The 17,238-nt window shown below is 41.3% G+C and overlaps 1 protein-coding gene across 2 annotated transcripts in view; it reads right to left on the bottom strand.

Annotated features, from left to right (window-relative positions):
* The window catches only part of plxna1b (plexin A1b), a 188,285-nt gene extending 171,889 nt beyond the window's left edge, over positions 1-16,396 (bottom strand). For both annotated transcript variants that reach the window (XM_088422806.1, XM_088422807.1), the window contains exon 1: positions 16,279-16,396. The gene's annotated coding sequence lies outside the window, so the exon portion shown is untranslated. The remainder of the gene's footprint in view (positions 1-16,278) is intronic.
* Between the last annotated feature and the right edge of the window lie 842 nt (positions 16,397-17,238).

Here is a 17,238-nt window from a genome sequence, read left to right as displayed (position 1 = left end):
CTTTTCTACTCTACAGTACCTACACATCTTCAATAAAATTCAAAGACAGAAAAAAAATATATACTTTCGTTTTGTATCTATGTCTTGGAGGGTGGAGCTACTCATGTGGAGTGAATATTTTTCACTGGCAAACTCATTTGAACAAACTTGCAAATACATTTCAATATATTTACAAGTATGTTTAATCTTTGCAGTATTTTGTCCAATCCTTTCATCTTTCCATCAGAGCAATTTCACATCAAAGAGAAAGCACTGAACAAAGACACTAGGGGGCTGAAATTTCACCCAGATGGCGACAATATGTCAAAGTTCAAAGTTAAAAGTATTTTCAAGTTTTAGTGAAAATAATCAGGCCTTTTCTTTTTTTTCCCCAGATACCTGCTTATTAGCATCAGAAAAACATGCAAAGGCAGTCAACGCAGCAACAATTGGTAATGCTTTGCATGTCATTTTTCCCTTAATGTAACGCACGAGTCAAAACCCTGCGAGGCAATTTGCTGTTTTTAGCATTTCACCTGCAAGTACATAAAAACATACAAGTATGTTTCTATGCAGTTGCAAATATCTCCAATGATACTCACCAGAATGACTAGAATAGAATAGAATATCTTTATTGTCATTCTATAGTTACAGTATACAATAAAATTGGAAACGCTGGTCCGATTGGTGCATATTAAATAAAGAGAAAGAATAAACAGAATTGATGTTAGAGAATAAAAAGCATAGTTTCACAGAGTGCACTTTTTATTTTCAGAGTGATTCTATTTTTTCTTTATTTGATTCCGCACCGCCGCACGTATGAAAGTACACATGGATGTGAATGGGGTACCATGGGGTACCATGGGGCATAGGATATTGATTCTGCTCAAGATGAGGGTTGTTCACAGGTTAACGCCCAATCATTCTGCATAAAGGTTACTAGATTAACTCAAAAAATGACTTTAGTTAATTTTTGTTTCGTTAAATACAATATAAGTGCAGGCAAATGGACTGTAATGCATTTTGTTGTAGCCGCAACGGCAGAGGTGATGCCAATGACAACCCATGTGATAAATCACAAACTGGATATTGGGGGGTGGAAAAGGACTTAGAGAGAACACAATCATAATCTCTGTCCATCCTAACCACCCCTGCTCCTCCCAGCCATCTGTCATTCTCTACCATTAACACTCAGGTAAAAAGTGTCTCGTCGGCAGACGGCATATGTGCACAGTGACGTATTTGAGTGTGTTTCTTTGTGGTTAAGAAACCTGTCCGAGTTTACAAGATGAGCTACCGTTGACAAGGTTACGCAAATGGCACAGCGTGTTCGCGCCTGATAACCAGCCAGTTGGTTTGCTACTTTCAGTGTCAATCTGCTCTCGACCCCCTTTGCCCATCCATCTGTCTGGTAAAATATCAATCTATCGCAAACCATTATTGGTGAAACAAAAACGGTGCTAAGTGGATGAGAGGCGACCTGCGCCATACAGCAATCAAAAACCCAAGCCACGTCATTCTCCCTTTCCCTATTCCCCCAGCTGTGCTCTGAATAGGCCCTTAAATCACTCAGCCGGGCCCTTTGATTGGTTGACCTCTCTGCATGATTAAACAGCCATTTTCATCACATCCTCCACAGCAGAGGACAGCGTGAGGGGGCAAGAGACAAGGCTCGCTGATAAGAAGGTGAAGGAGCCCGGAAAAATGGGAACTCTTCACACGGATGACGGCGTTTGGTAAAGAAGAGGAGCCGGTTGTATTAAGTAGACCAGTTGTGTGGATACAAAAATGCAGAAGCCCAGTGAGCATCACCAAGGGTATGGGGTTCTTCAAGCAATATGCGGTATCACATGGATGACGGACCGTGTTAAAAAAAAAAAAAAGGCAAAACAATATAAACTGACATGTTACAAGTGGGATTTCAAATTTCTTCAAAGGAAAAGTCCAGTTTAGAATATGAACCCAAAAGACAGCCTTAAAAAGCAGCTTGTTTGTTTTTAAGGCCAATCTTTGTATAAAATTTGGACTATGAGACAAAATAAACATTTGAGTAGGCTTAGTTTGTTTAAAAAAAAAAAGTGATTCAAAGGAACAGCAACCGTTAGCCAATCAGGATCAAGATGTGCTTGCAACGGTTTGCATTCGAAAAGCATATTTGGCGGCTCTCATCTGCGACGCTTGAGTGTTGCTAGCTACTAACACTGTAATCAACTTTTTTAGCACTTAATGGCCTACAGTAATCAATTATCAAATGCCTTGGATTGAATGTTTGGACTCTTAAAATACATTGAAAAATGTCTTTGGAATGAGTTAATACCGGCAACAGACAGCGTATAATAAAATGTATTGGTTTTTTTCTCCCGAAATTAGAAACAACATTTTAGGACATTTTTTGTTGTCATGGGTGTCAAAGTACATCATTTTTTTTAGCATCTTGGTTATATAAGTCGATAAATACTTTTTTTTTTTTTAAATAACTGTATAGTATGGACGGATGTTTTTGGGGCCTTTCACGTGGGTAAAAAATGCAAATTATTCAAGGTGTATTGCAGTAATCAGTTAGATTTTGAAAAATGATTCTCTTTCTGTGAAACCCAATTTCTGGTCCGATAGAAGTGCAGAATAAAACAAAAGAAGTAGCAACAACATGGCGGGGCTGACTTTGACTCAGCCTATGCCATCCGTCTTTTCCCACTCTTACATTTTCCCCACCCCACCTTCCAAGCAAGCGTGTCTCGTCACAACATTAATATTGGCTTGTTGCTCAAACTCTCCGAGTGTGCCCATTCTGCCAAGTTCCCTCCCTCTCTCCCTCTTCTGTTGTCTGCGTTCGGCAGCTGCGCCTGGCCGAGGCGCAGCCTCCGTCGTCATTTTGTTCAGATTTCCCCATTCCCACCCATCCGCAAATCTAAAAATGCTCAAGGCTTTTATGTTGATGCGCCTACAGGCAGACTGGGAGATGGGCTACTTGTTCACATGTACCTGTACAGCAGCCAAGTTTTGAATGAAGCACTGATTGCCCGGGGCAGGATGGGCTGCGCCTCTTGAATCGGAAAACACAGTGTTTCGTTTCGCGTTTCGTAAGACGGTGCCTTTGACACGTTACATTTTTAGTTTTGGGAGGACAAACTATGCGATTTGCAAGCAAACGGGCGTGTCCCAAACACAATACCGCTGTCCTGTCATTGTTCCAATAAACAGTCGGTGTTGCCTTTCCGTCGGGCAGCTACCATCTGTCAGAAGGATGTCGCGGACGGTCGTGCTCCTAGCGCGCCATGTCGCTTTATTTACGGAGCCAAGTGAGGTCACAGCGGGCTCAAGAGAAGAACCGGGACACATTCCTTCGCGCGTAATGGAAACCAAGGAAAATATACATCTCGGTGATGCAAGGAGGGAAGTCGGCCCTGGGAGAGGGATGAGCGGAGAGGAAGGCGGAAACTCCTCCCAGCTGCTACGCATCAGCACATCACACTAGTCACAAGTTACACAGCCCATTTCATTTGGAATGCAGTGGCCCATAGAGGCAAATGGCTGCTGCATTCCGCTATGCTCGCTGGCTGCTTTGTCACATGCTCAGTCACCTTGTCTGCCATGGAAAACTATACAGTCAGACTGGTGGCACACATTTATCCAAGTGCTGAGAACCAGTTGAAGACTCTATTAACTCGAGATGCAATCAAATAAAAATGTTTGACCGAAACGCAAATGGCAAACACTTCAAAGGACAAAAAAAGAGACTAATTAGAATGTGCTCCAGGTGGCTTTACTTCTTTTTATTTTTGATTCACTGACATACTAAAAAGGGAGACAGAAGCCTATTTGATTGGGTATCGCAAAAGTGGCAAGATGGACCGATTAAAATATCAGACAAATAATTTCACATCTTTCTCATCGTTATTGTTGTTCGTATTCCTTGATAGGTAAGAAGCGGAAGCTTGGCCGTGGTTTTTTTCCAACCTGCTGAAATGCTTCCCAGTTGCCGCCTACCAAGTGACGCCTCTTTCAGACAGATGTCTCCTGGTTTTCGCTTCATCATAACATCCGTTTTCGGGCGTATTGTTTTGTCCGAAAAAGCTATTTTTTCATCCCATTTTCACCGGGCAATATTAATTTTCAGTGTTCGAAACGGTGCAGCCCGGCTACTAACTACTGCGAAATGGATTCATAATATATGTCGGCGTAGGCCCGTGGAACACAAATGACTCTCAGTATGGAAACCCGGGCCACAGCTGACATCATAATAGGATATTAATGTGGGCCTCATCGTAACACCAAGCTAAATACCCAACCCCCAGCATAAAATCCGGTGACTCACCCATGGCTGCTCAGGGCCCTGCCAATAAAACCTCTTCGAGAGAATTCCACCTTTAAACAAGGGATGGTTCTAACCTTTGACCCCCTTTATCTCAACCGTATAGATCTAGGGCATCTTTCCCCTACTGCTTTTTCCCTCCAAATCTATGGCCCCCACCCAATCCTACCAGTCCACCATTGTCTGGCCTGGAGTACTTATTCCCAGAGCCTCCTGCTCTGCATGCTTCTTCTCAGCGGGGGGTCAGGGAAGGATAGAGGACTTAAAAGCCCCCCCGGGACTTGTGCTGTTGTAGAATCGCGGCAACCGAAGTCTGCCAAAAGAATTAGGCTTGAGCAGTCACCACCGTTTTGAACAACATGGCGCTGTGTGGTTTTCTTAACTAGCTTTGGAAGGAAGGAAAGGGAGGGGGACATGTTTTATGGTCCTGGACCACATGTTTCCACTAAGACAGGAGAAAGGAATATTTCTGGCGCGCGGTGTTGGATGTTAGAGGAAGGTGCACTGACTTGTTTGAATGAGAACGGAAAGATCGCCAGGAGTAACTTCGGAAGATCACCGAAGCAAAGCACACGCGACCTCTGAAATCCCAAATTTACACTGAGGAGGCGAGGCCAACAGGAAAATGTTTATGTATATGGCTGACATGGCACAATGCCACGGCACAATGGAAGAGCAACTTGGCAGGCTACTCATCACTTCTCCCTCCTTAAGCCATTGAGAATAGCACAATAGCTGACAAAGACGCTGAAGAAATAAAAGAAGTGGGAGGAAGTGTAGGCCATGTTTCTTCGGTAACATCTGTAATGCAGTTTTGAACTTTATATGTAATTTTAATGACCTGAGTCTTATATTAACCGCACTGTATTACAGAGATCCCAAGAGGACGGTGAATTTTGTGGTGTTTCCAGTTCCCAGAAAGGAATTTGTAAGGCTCTTCGGGAAAAGTCTCGCTATCACTATTGGTTTGTCATTTAGATACAGCAAGGTTGAAGTCTCGACATGTTTCCTCAGCCCTGTGAGGAAATTCAACGAATGAGGATTACAAAGATACATAGATTGACAAGTTGTTGGGAAGTGTTCACTTGCGAATATTTTGGGAATTGATTATTTTTTGATTTAATGATTAATCGGATAATCGGATGCAATTTAATTTTAATTTATCAAAAAAAAAAACATTTGCAAACACTGCTTTTACTTTGAAAATGTTATAACTCAAGCTTCAACTAAATCTGTGTGGCATTGCTTAATTGTTGTTTTTTTCTTCCAGTAAACAATACTAAATAAACTGCAACAAACTTTAATCGCACACCAAAAAAAATGCAAAAAAATCTAAAAGAAATCTGACAATAATTGTTAAAACAGTCATCAATTAATTTGATCATCAATTACTTGTCGATTAATTGTCTGTGACAGCCCGACGTAAGACCAACACGGTTTGAAAATGACTGAAATTGTGAAATCAAGGTTTTGCACAAGTGTCAAAATGCTAGGTAGGTGGGCTGCAGCACGTTTAATTTTGACCCTTTTGAGCATTTTATGCACAAGCAATGAAATAAGTTTACATTAACACTGAACTAAAATCAGAATACATTCTCTTTGTCTGAAGACGGGATTTTTTTTTTTTTTTTGCATAAACCAAACCTTCAAATAAAGGTTTGTGAGGTTTATTACCTAAATTAAAATCGATTAAAATCATAATAGTCTGGAATGACTGAAAAAAATGATTTTATCTTTTAGCTATAATCTCACACCCCTAACACAAACAAAATCAATCTGCTTTCAAAGAGGACTAAAAAAATAAATATGTCATGTCAAGAGGCTGAAATTCAAACCTATTGGACTATTTTATGTTTCTAAATGATTGTTAGATAATTGAAAAAATAATTATGGATTACTTAACTAATCTATTGTAGTAATCTATTGGTATCAATTCATCATTGCCTCTCGAATGAGTAAGATTGCATTTCACTCATTTATTCATTACATTACTTATTTAACAACTCTGCTAGGATCTAAGAGAATGCAGAAAAATGGTTTAAGGGTATGCAGTCTCCCCAAAACCAGTGTCAAGTGAAACAAGACCATATTTGTTAGTAAGGGTCTGATAACAGGCCTATAAAGACGCAGATTTATATTCTAGCCCAAAGTCAAGCTTCCCATCGCCAAGCGCTCCGCTTTAAAGGTCTAACCTCTATACATCTCATGTACAGAGCTAGGATGTACAGCGACTGAATAATTTAACATTTCCCTGGGTAAACACCACAAAAAGCAGCAGGTTGTGTGTCCAACAAGAAAAGGTGATGATATTCCAAAGAAATGGAGTGGAAAGCCACAGACCGAAAGGCTAACAGAAAAAAAAGAGAGCAATTACAAGTCGCTGCCTGTGATTAACATTAATCGCAAGGATAAATAGCTGTGTGCCCGATTCCCTTTTCATCTCCTCTACTGTGATAGTTCCCTTACGTTGGACACGGGTCCCCGTGTACGTTTCCGATAGCATCCCGTATATTTTCCTCCTGTGCACATCAATGGGCGCGCGCCGACGATTCGCAGCTTATCTCCATGCTAATACATGCACACGCACACACCCGCGTTGCGCTGCCTCCTCTCTCACTCTCACACACGCTCGCATGGTGATTCTCATTAACAAGCCAAACATGCCTGAAGAGGCAGACAGACTCTAGTGAGCATAGTAAATAACCGGTAGGCTCCCTCAGCCCGACGTTCAGAACATCTCGGCATCGCAAGCGCGCAGTCTCTGCAGATGATACTGACAGGTGGGGCCAGACATCCACTTGGGATTAAAGATTTTCTCGAGACCAGCAGATTTTGGTGGGGTTGGTGAGGACTATCTGGAAAGGCTGACCGTGGCTAACACTTGATGAAGCCAACAACGCATTTTACCAGCAAAGGGGGTCCAAAAAAAGATGATTTTAATGATCGATTAACATGACGATTATTAAGTTGATTGGTCCGATAAAAATAAGACAAGTTTGATTTTCAACTCGTCATTCAAAAACAGGATATTCTTTCAACTATCGGTTGATCGTTTATAGCGTCTTAAAATGGCCGAAACCCACAGAATTTTTGCCTTTCGACCGTTTGAAACTACGGCCTGGGGGATATTTGCGGCCCACCATCCACATTTTTGCGGCCCGCGGTATATACCAAAATTTTGACATGGCTGGCAGCGCTCTGTGGAAACAAAATCAAAAGTTTGATGGTAGACAGATGGTAGACATTTAAACAGCTACATTATACAGACAATGTGTAATTGCTTGCTTGATTGATTTTTACCATGTTTAACCAACAAAGTCTTTTCTTTTGTCAAGACATTAAATCCCATGTGATTGCAATTTCCATGTTTTAAGTATTTGGCTAAAGAAGGGTCTAAATGGCTATTTTTATAGTATTACTTTAGGAAATTAAATGCAAAAGTAATCAGTTACTTTATGTTGATCAATTTAGGTAACTTGCAATGATTAATAAAGAAATCGATTACTTTAGTTATCTAATTTCTACCCTCGATAACTTTAGGAGTGTAGTTGTACTTTAGGTTAGAGTTACCCGATGATAACTATTCATTGCCATCCAGTGGGAAATCAACATGAAGGAGAAATGAAAGAAAAACTATATTAACATAATCAGTTAACACAAGTGGCAAAGTTAGCATTAGACACAAGAAGGACTTAGGACTTGATGATCGATGGGAAAGTCCCAGATCTTCTGCAGTGGAGAAAATGCAATAAGGATTGGCATCTTTTTTTTTTTTTATTTCTTTATTTATGTGACTGCAAGCGGGGGACCCAAAGCGGCCAGCCTGACTCAGAGTTTGGGAAGACGGACAGAATGCTGACGAGAGCGTTAGCATGCAAGCGAAGGAGCCGGGTGCGCCTGCGAGCTGCAGGAGGCGGTGCGATTTCTACTTGGGGCCAGCGGGTCAGAAAAGGAAACACAGTCAATACTGGCTCGTTGCACCTTCAGGCACAATTGTCACTTTGACTGTGACTAAATCGCGTGTTGATATGCCAAAGGATGACATTCAAACACATCCTCAAAGAACGTGCCTATGATCCAAAAGGGGACACTTCATTTTGATTATTTTTTTGTTGACAAATACAAATGAAGTTTGAAAGGTTCTAAAGTTTAGTAAATCAGTTCCTGATGATATGTTTTAAGTCTTTTTATTTAACCAAAAATTCTTTGCACTGATGAAGGGGTACTTGGCTGAAAACATATTGTAATTGAGAACCATTGCAGGAGTGTGTCATCCATTGGCTAAAATACTGTGAGAGTCATGAGGAAAAAAAATTATCCAAAAATGATCAAAATGCAGCACAAAGAAAAAATGCTGTATTGTAATAGGTTTATTTCAAATCATGTTATTGTTTTAATGGAGGCAACCTTTGCACATCAAAAGTATAGTACTTGGTGTTAAATCTGTGACTACTCAAGACTTGGATACTCGTACTGATATCGTTCGAAAAAAAGCATCAAAAATCCCTACTAGCTTCGAATAAAAGAAAAATAAAATAAAAATAAAAATACTTTTTGAGGTTTGACCACAAAGGTTTAACTATTAAAAAGTACCAGACTTAACCCGTTTAGTGTTACCAAGCCAAATTTACCATTAGCCATTCACCACTTAGCCACAATCCTTAAAAATAGCAACTCTCAAAACTGAAAATGTTATCGACAAACGGGTTGATAGATGTTGTGTCCTTATCCCGCTTCACAGTATAAACTGGATTTCCACCAAACAACCTTTCCAACATGGAAATCCTGTTTCCCAACAGGCCCACGCAGACTCGAGTGGAGGTGGATACTATTTTCAATTTGCAGCCAGATTAGCAGGCACCTTTTTGATTCCGTCAGCAGAGCAGAGAGAGATGTTTCTGTTCCAAATCATCTCGAACGAGGGACCTTTCTACTATCTGCTTCAAACAGCATCCCCCTTAGCCGAGCAGCTGTCACTTTCAGCAGGCACTGTGGAGGACGGAAGCGAGGAAGGGGTCCTTTGAAGGAATGGTTAAAAGTGGGTGATAAAAATAAACTGGGAGAGGAGGGAAAATTAATTATACATAACAGACAGTTCACTTGGCTGAGCAAGACTGAATCTGAGACAGGGGGGAAAAAATAAGGCTGCCCTTCTCTGGCGCTGATATTTGAGCTGTGTCCTTATACTGCTCATATTTTTTGATTTGCCTGAAGTAGGGGACTGACAAAGGATCTTTTTGGGAAAAGGTCACAGGATCACGTAATACACACTTTGTTTTCCTTTGAAATCCGCCTATTGTGCATATGCTTTATTTCACCCATTTATTTTTGAAACGCTCAATAACCCAGCAGCTTCAATCCTTGAAAATCTTTTGACAGCTTTGGTAGCCTTCAAATTGGCACTGATGAGGGTTGATGCTGCGGGCCCACCTGCACTCGCACCCTGAGATATGATTTGTAATGCGCTAGTATTTTGCCACTCAGCGCCGCCCACTGACTCTCAAATCTCAATCCCAGCTATTCATTTGGTCCAAATGGAGGTCATTTCTATTTGAACAGCCAGTCAAGACAGGCCCGCCAGGTATTGGCGAGTGAGTTTATTTCATATTAGGGGCTTGTCGACTGGAGAGGTGTTAGCAACGAGCCGAGCTGTGCATGTGTGTGCGTGCGTATAACAGGTCCTTTAGCTCTGCTGCTGGTCCCTCTTTGGTGTGTTTTAATATTGCTGCTGCTGCATGGATCCTTGCCTCAGGGTACCAAAAAACAACCCCACAGAGACTCAAGAAAAACACTCCAACTGAAGGGAAAAGAAAAATGACGATGGTACACAAGGTAGGAAAAATATTGAGACCTTCAAACCGAGGGAATGAGCAACAGGGCCAGCACATGTAACAAAAGGCCACACACAAACTCGGCCAAACGTGACTAAACCGCATTCATGTTTCAACCAAAACACAAACGTGGTCAAACGGGACTAAACTATTAGACCTACCAATGCAAAAAGATGGTCAAACACGATTAAACTATCGTGTCAACTAATACACAAATGCGACTAGACTATTGCGTCTAACAGACCAGTGTGGTCAAACATGGTTTAACTATTGCACCAACTAATACACCAATGCGGTCAAACGCAACTATTGCACTGGTGTGTGACAAATATTACACAAACATGGTCAACACCATTAAATGATTTCCATCGATTAGTACACAAATGCACGTTATGCAACCAAACGAAACTAAACTATTCCACCAAGTAATACACCAATCTGGTCAGATTTGACTTAACTATTGCACCTAGTAACACGCCAATGCGGTCAAAGGCAACTATTGCACCAATTTGTGCCAAATAATACACAAACATGGTCAACACCATTAATTGTTGCATCAATTAGCACACAAATACAACTAAATGAGACTAAACTAGAGCACTAACTCCAGTAATACACCAATGTGGTCAAATATGGCTTAACTATTGCACCAACTCATACATCAATGCATCCGGTCAATCCGGCAGACTTTCTCCTTTTTATCTTATACATTACTTTTCTTTCAATTATAATAATGTAGCTACTCCTGTGAGGAAAATTGTGGTGCGGTGCGATAAAAAAAAAAAAAAGATACGGTACATTATATGTTGGGCCTTAAAATAGCTTATTTTGTAAGCATTGTTTTTAGCGTTAGCGTTCAATGTGGACATTTAGTGTGAACACTTCAATTGTTTCCTTTGATGTGAGCATAGATATTACATTTAACTACCTCTGACATCGACATATTCTTTTATTTTAGATCACAATCCCAATATCGGTTATTTTGACATTTTTAAGACAATTCTTTCAAACTGTGCAAAACGGATTTGCAACATATGCTTGCTTCCGTTTGTTAATGTTTTGTGAATATTGAGAGAGGATACTGGACTTCTACCTCACATGAAAGTGAATCTTTGCCTCAAGACACTTGGCTAACAGTCAGCAAAAGGAATCATGGACAGATTGTTGGTTTGGAAAAACAATTGTGTCAGCATTCACTGCATACCGAGCCCACAAGAGATAAGGAGACCGCCACGTCATTCCGGGATCTAGGTACCTTCCTGTGGTAAAATTCACTTCTTTTAAAAATTCTAGAAATATGTCATATTCTTTATCCCCAAATACCTCTTAGTTTATATCCGCAGCTATTTTTCCGCCAACAATCTGTGCATATGTGTTGTAATGTCAAGGAAAATGTGTGATAAGACATCGGGTCCATTGTTTAGTCCCAAAGGCTATATTCAAGGACAAAGTGTGTATTTCCGTGGAAAGGTGGAAGACTGGTTAGCACGCCCGTCTCACAGTTCAGAGGTCCCGGGTTAGATACTGGTTCCAGCCTTTGAGTTTGTATGTTCACCCCGTGCCCATGTGGCTTTTCTCCAGACACTACGGTTTCCTCCCACATTCCTAATTACATTCATGGAAGATATATTGGACATTCTAAATAGTAATTGGGAGCGTGAATGTTTTTTGTCTCTGCGTGCCCTGCGATTGGCTGGCAACCAGTTGAGGGTGTCCACCGCCTACAGCCCGAAGACAGCAGGAATAGGCGCCAGCAAGCCAGCTACCCTAGTGAGGATAAGCAACTAAAGAAATGGATGAATGGATGAAAATTCATTTTAGTTTCATCAACACACTGGAAAATTCACCCCTCCAAGCATAAAAACGTCCTTTGAAAATGTTACGCTTTTTTTCCTCCAATTTTTTAGGGCTTCCATTCAGCTTTATGTTTGCAATTCTTAGAAATTCAAATAAAAATAGCTGGATGGAAACTCCACAAGTGTTTCTTTATGTACTGAGCTACATAACAGCATAATTCCTTCTACAAGTATGCCAGGAAAACATTGAGGAAGATGGTGGACTTTTCAAGCGAACTCGTCAAAGAGGCGAGGCAGCATGGTTGAGTCTCACATATGTGCGGCGGGAATGTGCGTGTAACTTGACAGAGGGAGAACAGCGGAAACGAAAGGAGCGAGAGAGCGCACAAAAGACGGCGCGCGTCGGCGTGAAAGGAGGGAGCTAGACGCTCCTGACAGAATGCGCCGAGAGGAAAACCTGAGCGTGAAGGGAAGAAGACGTGACTAAATCCTGAGTGGCATCAAAAGGTCGGGAAGAACCGGACCGGAAAGGAGACTGAGAGAGATGGCTGGCTTTTACAGGCTCAAAATAGACACACAAATTTGTGTGTGATCTCAATATACATATATTCAAGCAGAATAAGAAGAAGAGATCTCGCGAGATTCAAAGATTTTGCGTCCGTTACAGTGCGAGATGTTTTTTTTTTTTTTTGGGCTTGTTGGGCCACAAGTGAAATGGAATACACAGCAGAATGCATTGCGTGAGAGTAAAACACGCCACCAAACGTGGTGAGGAGGCCACCCAAGGCTTCAAAATAAACCTTACAATAACAAATACCGTATTGATATGAAGACTCCTGCATGCTTTTATTTTGAAGTTCTTCCCAGAAGCATGGCACAACAACTTTTTCTACAGCAGATTGCACAAAGTGTTCCTCTGTGGCGAGTCCCAAATCCCGATATAAACAAAAGCACTGCTGTGAAATCACGTTCAATCGCAAACTCGGGCCACTAAAAAAAGGCTTAATTGTACGGTGCCTGTTACCAGTGTTTAGCGCAGCCTCTAGAATAGCTTAGCCGCTAGCTAGCAGTAATCAATTGCCCCCAAGAGCAGTCGGATTAATTTTCAGTGACAGTTTAATGGACGTAAATCAAAACATGGTTGCAGTTGCTACTGATCACTTTTGAAGTGTGATCGGAAAAAAATGGGGACATCTGTCTAAAATCCCACAGTTCAAATTTAAGTTTAAAAAAAAAAAAAAAAAAAAATATATATATATATATATATATATATATATATATATATATATATATATATATATATATATATATATATATATAGGGGACTGATAGGTATATATATATATATATATATATATATATATATATATATATATATATATATATATAGGGGACTGATAGGTTTTGTTTTTGTTTTTTGTTTTTTTTTTTTTACAGGATGTGCTAATTACTTTCAAAGAATCTGTTTAGGGATATTTTGGTTTTCCAGTTGAAGATAAGAATGGTAAAATATTGGTATATCAGAAAAAAGTTTGTAAACTTCAAAAAAGATTACGCCAACCACCACAGCTACCTCGAGCTGAGTGAATTTTGTGAAAACCAGCTCATTTGAAGCTAGAAAAGGAGCTTGTAACAAAAGTGATTATACTATTTATGTTTACATTTACACACTAAAGTGTTAATTTTTTAGGAGTTCGCGCAACAACAACAAAAAATTGAAAACTGGAAAATATAATTGGGGCATTATTTTATAAAAACACATTTTGCCGAAATCTTGTCGCGTCTCAATCTGGCGGACTCAATCTCGTGAGACATCTCGCCTCGTCGGATTCGTGTCTCATCCTATCCCTACTCCGTTCTCACTTCTGCACGGTTCTTCTGCTTTGTCATCCATCTACAATCTAATCAGAACTTAACTATCCCGCTCATAGAATAGTCCAGAGGAATGCCCGCAGAAGGGAGGGGACGGGGGGGGGGGGCGACAACACAAAAGCAGAAACAGAGGGGTGCAAAGTGCACATGTCAGCGAGAATTCCAAAGTTTGGACATCACAGATTGAGCCTCAACGCCAGCGGACGAGCCAGATGCAGCGCAGGCTTTGAAAACTCATGACATCGCTGCTCTATTGTGGGCAGATATGTATCATAATTAGGAAAGATGAAGGCAAATTGCTAGTCATTTTCTGGCTGGCTTGTAGGAATCATGTAAATGTCATGCAAGGTTGCAGATTTGGCTTATGATTGCAGATCGCGGCGTAGCACATTCAATGGAGGCAACCAGGGGTGGGGAATTTAGCACCTGCACTGACACAGATTGGCTGATGAAAAATAATATAAAATTAAACACGACAAGAAGGCGGGTGTTCAAACTAAGGCACTGGGCCTATTTGTGGCCTACAGTCCAGTTTTTTTACGTGGCCTGCGGCTTTTTTTGTTTGTTTGTTTGTTTTCTGCTAGTAAGTGTGTTGTCTACATTTCAAAGACTTCTCCAAAAAATGCAAATTTCCTTTCATAACTGTTGAACAAGATTAATTTTTACACATAAAAACGGGTTTCCCTTCATTTGTTCTCTGTGTTAGGGCACACATTGTGAACAAATCGCATGAATGATTCACAAGTAACCGCTTTAGAAATAATCATCTTCCAACAAATTGCTTTTCTTATGGTTCAGAATTTAGAGATGGGCTCATGTTCAGTGCAGGTGCAAAGATTTTATGGTGGATCACAGAATTTCTGACCACCATAAAAATGTGTCAAAACCCAAACTATTTGCCATGTCAAAAGCTGTTTTTCATTTGTTGATAATATCATCATGAACTAACTACCATTATAAAGTGACACTGATTTGAGTGGGCCAAAGTATTGTTGGTTCTTAACCTTTACTTTTTAACTGCGAAATATTTTCCCAGCGAAGGAAGCACTTTTGAATGGACAAACATGACAACAATGACAACAAAGAGAAAACAGCATTTCGCACACGAGAATAAGCCATGCTTCTTCGTGTAGGAATTAATTTGCTCTTAATTTGAAAAGAATGTGCATTTCTTGACATGTCAAAGTAACAAATTAGTATCCTAAAGTGCACTCACGTACCCCTGGGGTACTCGAACCCTCATTCGAGAATGTCTGGGTTAAAGTATAGCGGCGGATGTCAACGGTTAAAGAAACACCGTCATGCTTGAATCGCCACCTGTTCGATTGTGAGTGCTCGGTGGCATCGCACTGCCAATAATAAGCTGCCGCGTGACTGAATATGGGCACAATGGGGCCATGTTCCTTATAAGTTACTCATATTGTCTTCACACCGGCTTCCTGAGCACGCTTAAGCACTTGCGAGGTTAAGTTAACCACAGTGCGTAACATTGCAACGCTCCTTTATTTGAAATGAAATAAAGGAACGGTGCAGTGATTTCTCTCTAAGGTGCCGCAGAATTTTTCCAAAGTGCACCAAATAAGTCTAATTTGACTTTTTATTCCGACAAAGAAGGGAGTGTGGAGAATCCCACAGAGCAACGAGGCTTTGCAATGAGCTGCCAAGCATTGCGCACTCCACACACCCACAGACTCCGCTCTCTGCCTGCTCAATTACTGTCGAATAACAAAGCTTACAAATTGCATTAACGCCCCCTTTTTAACGCCGCGCCAACACGATTGTAATGATTTCAAAGCTAATAAGGGTATTGATCGTGGGTGAAGAAGGGGGGGACCAAGCACGTCCCTTCGGAGAAATCCGGCTTCATCCCGTAGGGAGGTCCCCTTGCGTCGCAATCGAGAAGAAATAAACAAACAAAGTAAGTGCTTGCAGTTGACAAGAGTGTCAAACGCGAATTGAATTGTGGACGTGAAAACGCCGGAGGTTGCATTCCAACAGCCAGCGAGGCGGCTAGCTGCTCCGTGTCAACAAACATCACTCCGGGAGCCTCCTGCTTGTGCCATTGCAACATTTTTTGACATGGCAGAAAAGTCCAAATGACTCCGGGCTGCGCACGCTACCGCGATCGCTGCATCGGGACCAGAAGAGAAGATCCGGGAAGACTAAAGTCGACGTTTTCCGATCAAGTTGGCAAAGCTTCGATTTGAGTTCTTCAGTGTGCCCCAAGTCAAGCTGAAAAAGACTTTGCCTGTTGGATCTCGAGTCTATATTCACGCCTGGCTCTGAGTGGCGCGCCCAGAATTTCAAACAGGGGCCGAAGGGCGAAACCAGGAGCGGCGCGGTTCTGTTGGGGATACAATCGAGCCACCGCGCGGTGCAGAGCTGCACAAGAGCAGCATAAGCCTAATACGCCAACCGGCTTCGGTTCCTAAAAAATGCAGATCGGGCTCCTTTCAGAGCGCAACGCCAGAGTTTTCACGCCACTTACCAGTCAAGTGATCCGCAGCGAAGAAATCCTCGCCATGGTTTAAATTCCAAAACTTGGGGACATTTCCACTCTGGTCACGGCGTGACTGGGGCTCTCTCTTCGGCGGCTCCCTGCGTGTGACTGGAGAGAAGAGGAATGCAGCTCAGGCTCCACGCGGAGGGGGGAAGGGGATGGGAGGAGAGGGGTGAGGAGGGGCAGGCGTTACACTCGTGCAGTTCTTCATTCGGCCTATAGAGAGCGCCCCAGGTCGACGCCCGTGGTTCCATTTCTGTCATGTACGAGCGCTCACCCATTTCCACAAATCACATTTGAGCGTATTTCATTCTGGCACTCGTGTTTACTTATTCATTTCCATTATTTTTGAATCCGTTTAATTTCTAGTGGATTCCAGTTTTCCTGACTGATGTTGTCATTTGTAATATAAATAATGTATTCATTGAATATCTGCATATATTTATACATTAAACATCCCAGAAGGGACCGCTCATCTACACAAATTCCACATAAATAATCTTACAAAGAAAATGCAAAATTCAAACATTGAAAAGTGCCCGTCAGTGACAAATCTGCTGCAATACGATTGGCCGTTGCAACAAGGTAGAACATGCCCTACTGCATTTAGGCATGGACGGATATCAATCTCTTTTTGGCCAAGAAAATTCCCCTCACTATTTTATTGAAATACATGAAATGGAAGCAAGCTACAAATGCTCAGGGAAGATGTTTGTACAGCGCTCATTCACTACGTCACAGTTCCGTTAATGCGGCTTCACTCCATCGCAATTTTGTATTTATGACCATGCCTTTTTTATTGCAGGTTTATGTTACTATTTTTCTTGCAATTTGTCTTCCTTTCAAGTCGGACCAGTCAATATACAGCAATCTTATCTATTTAAAAAGAAAAAATAAAGCAACTCTACTATGATTTTCATTTCTGAAGTCTCAACATATCTATTGCAG

This window comes from Hippichthys cyanospilos, chromosome 9 (genome assembly GCF_059441005.1).
Source record: "Hippichthys cyanospilos isolate Australia breed blue-spotted pipefish chromosome 9, RoL_Hcya_1.0, whole genome shotgun sequence".
Classification (NCBI taxonomy): domain Eukaryota; kingdom Metazoa; phylum Chordata; class Actinopteri; order Syngnathiformes; family Syngnathidae; genus Hippichthys; species Hippichthys cyanospilos.
The sequence above is the reverse complement of the archived record's forward strand: the minus strand, read 5'-3'. Positions and strand labels throughout refer to the sequence as shown.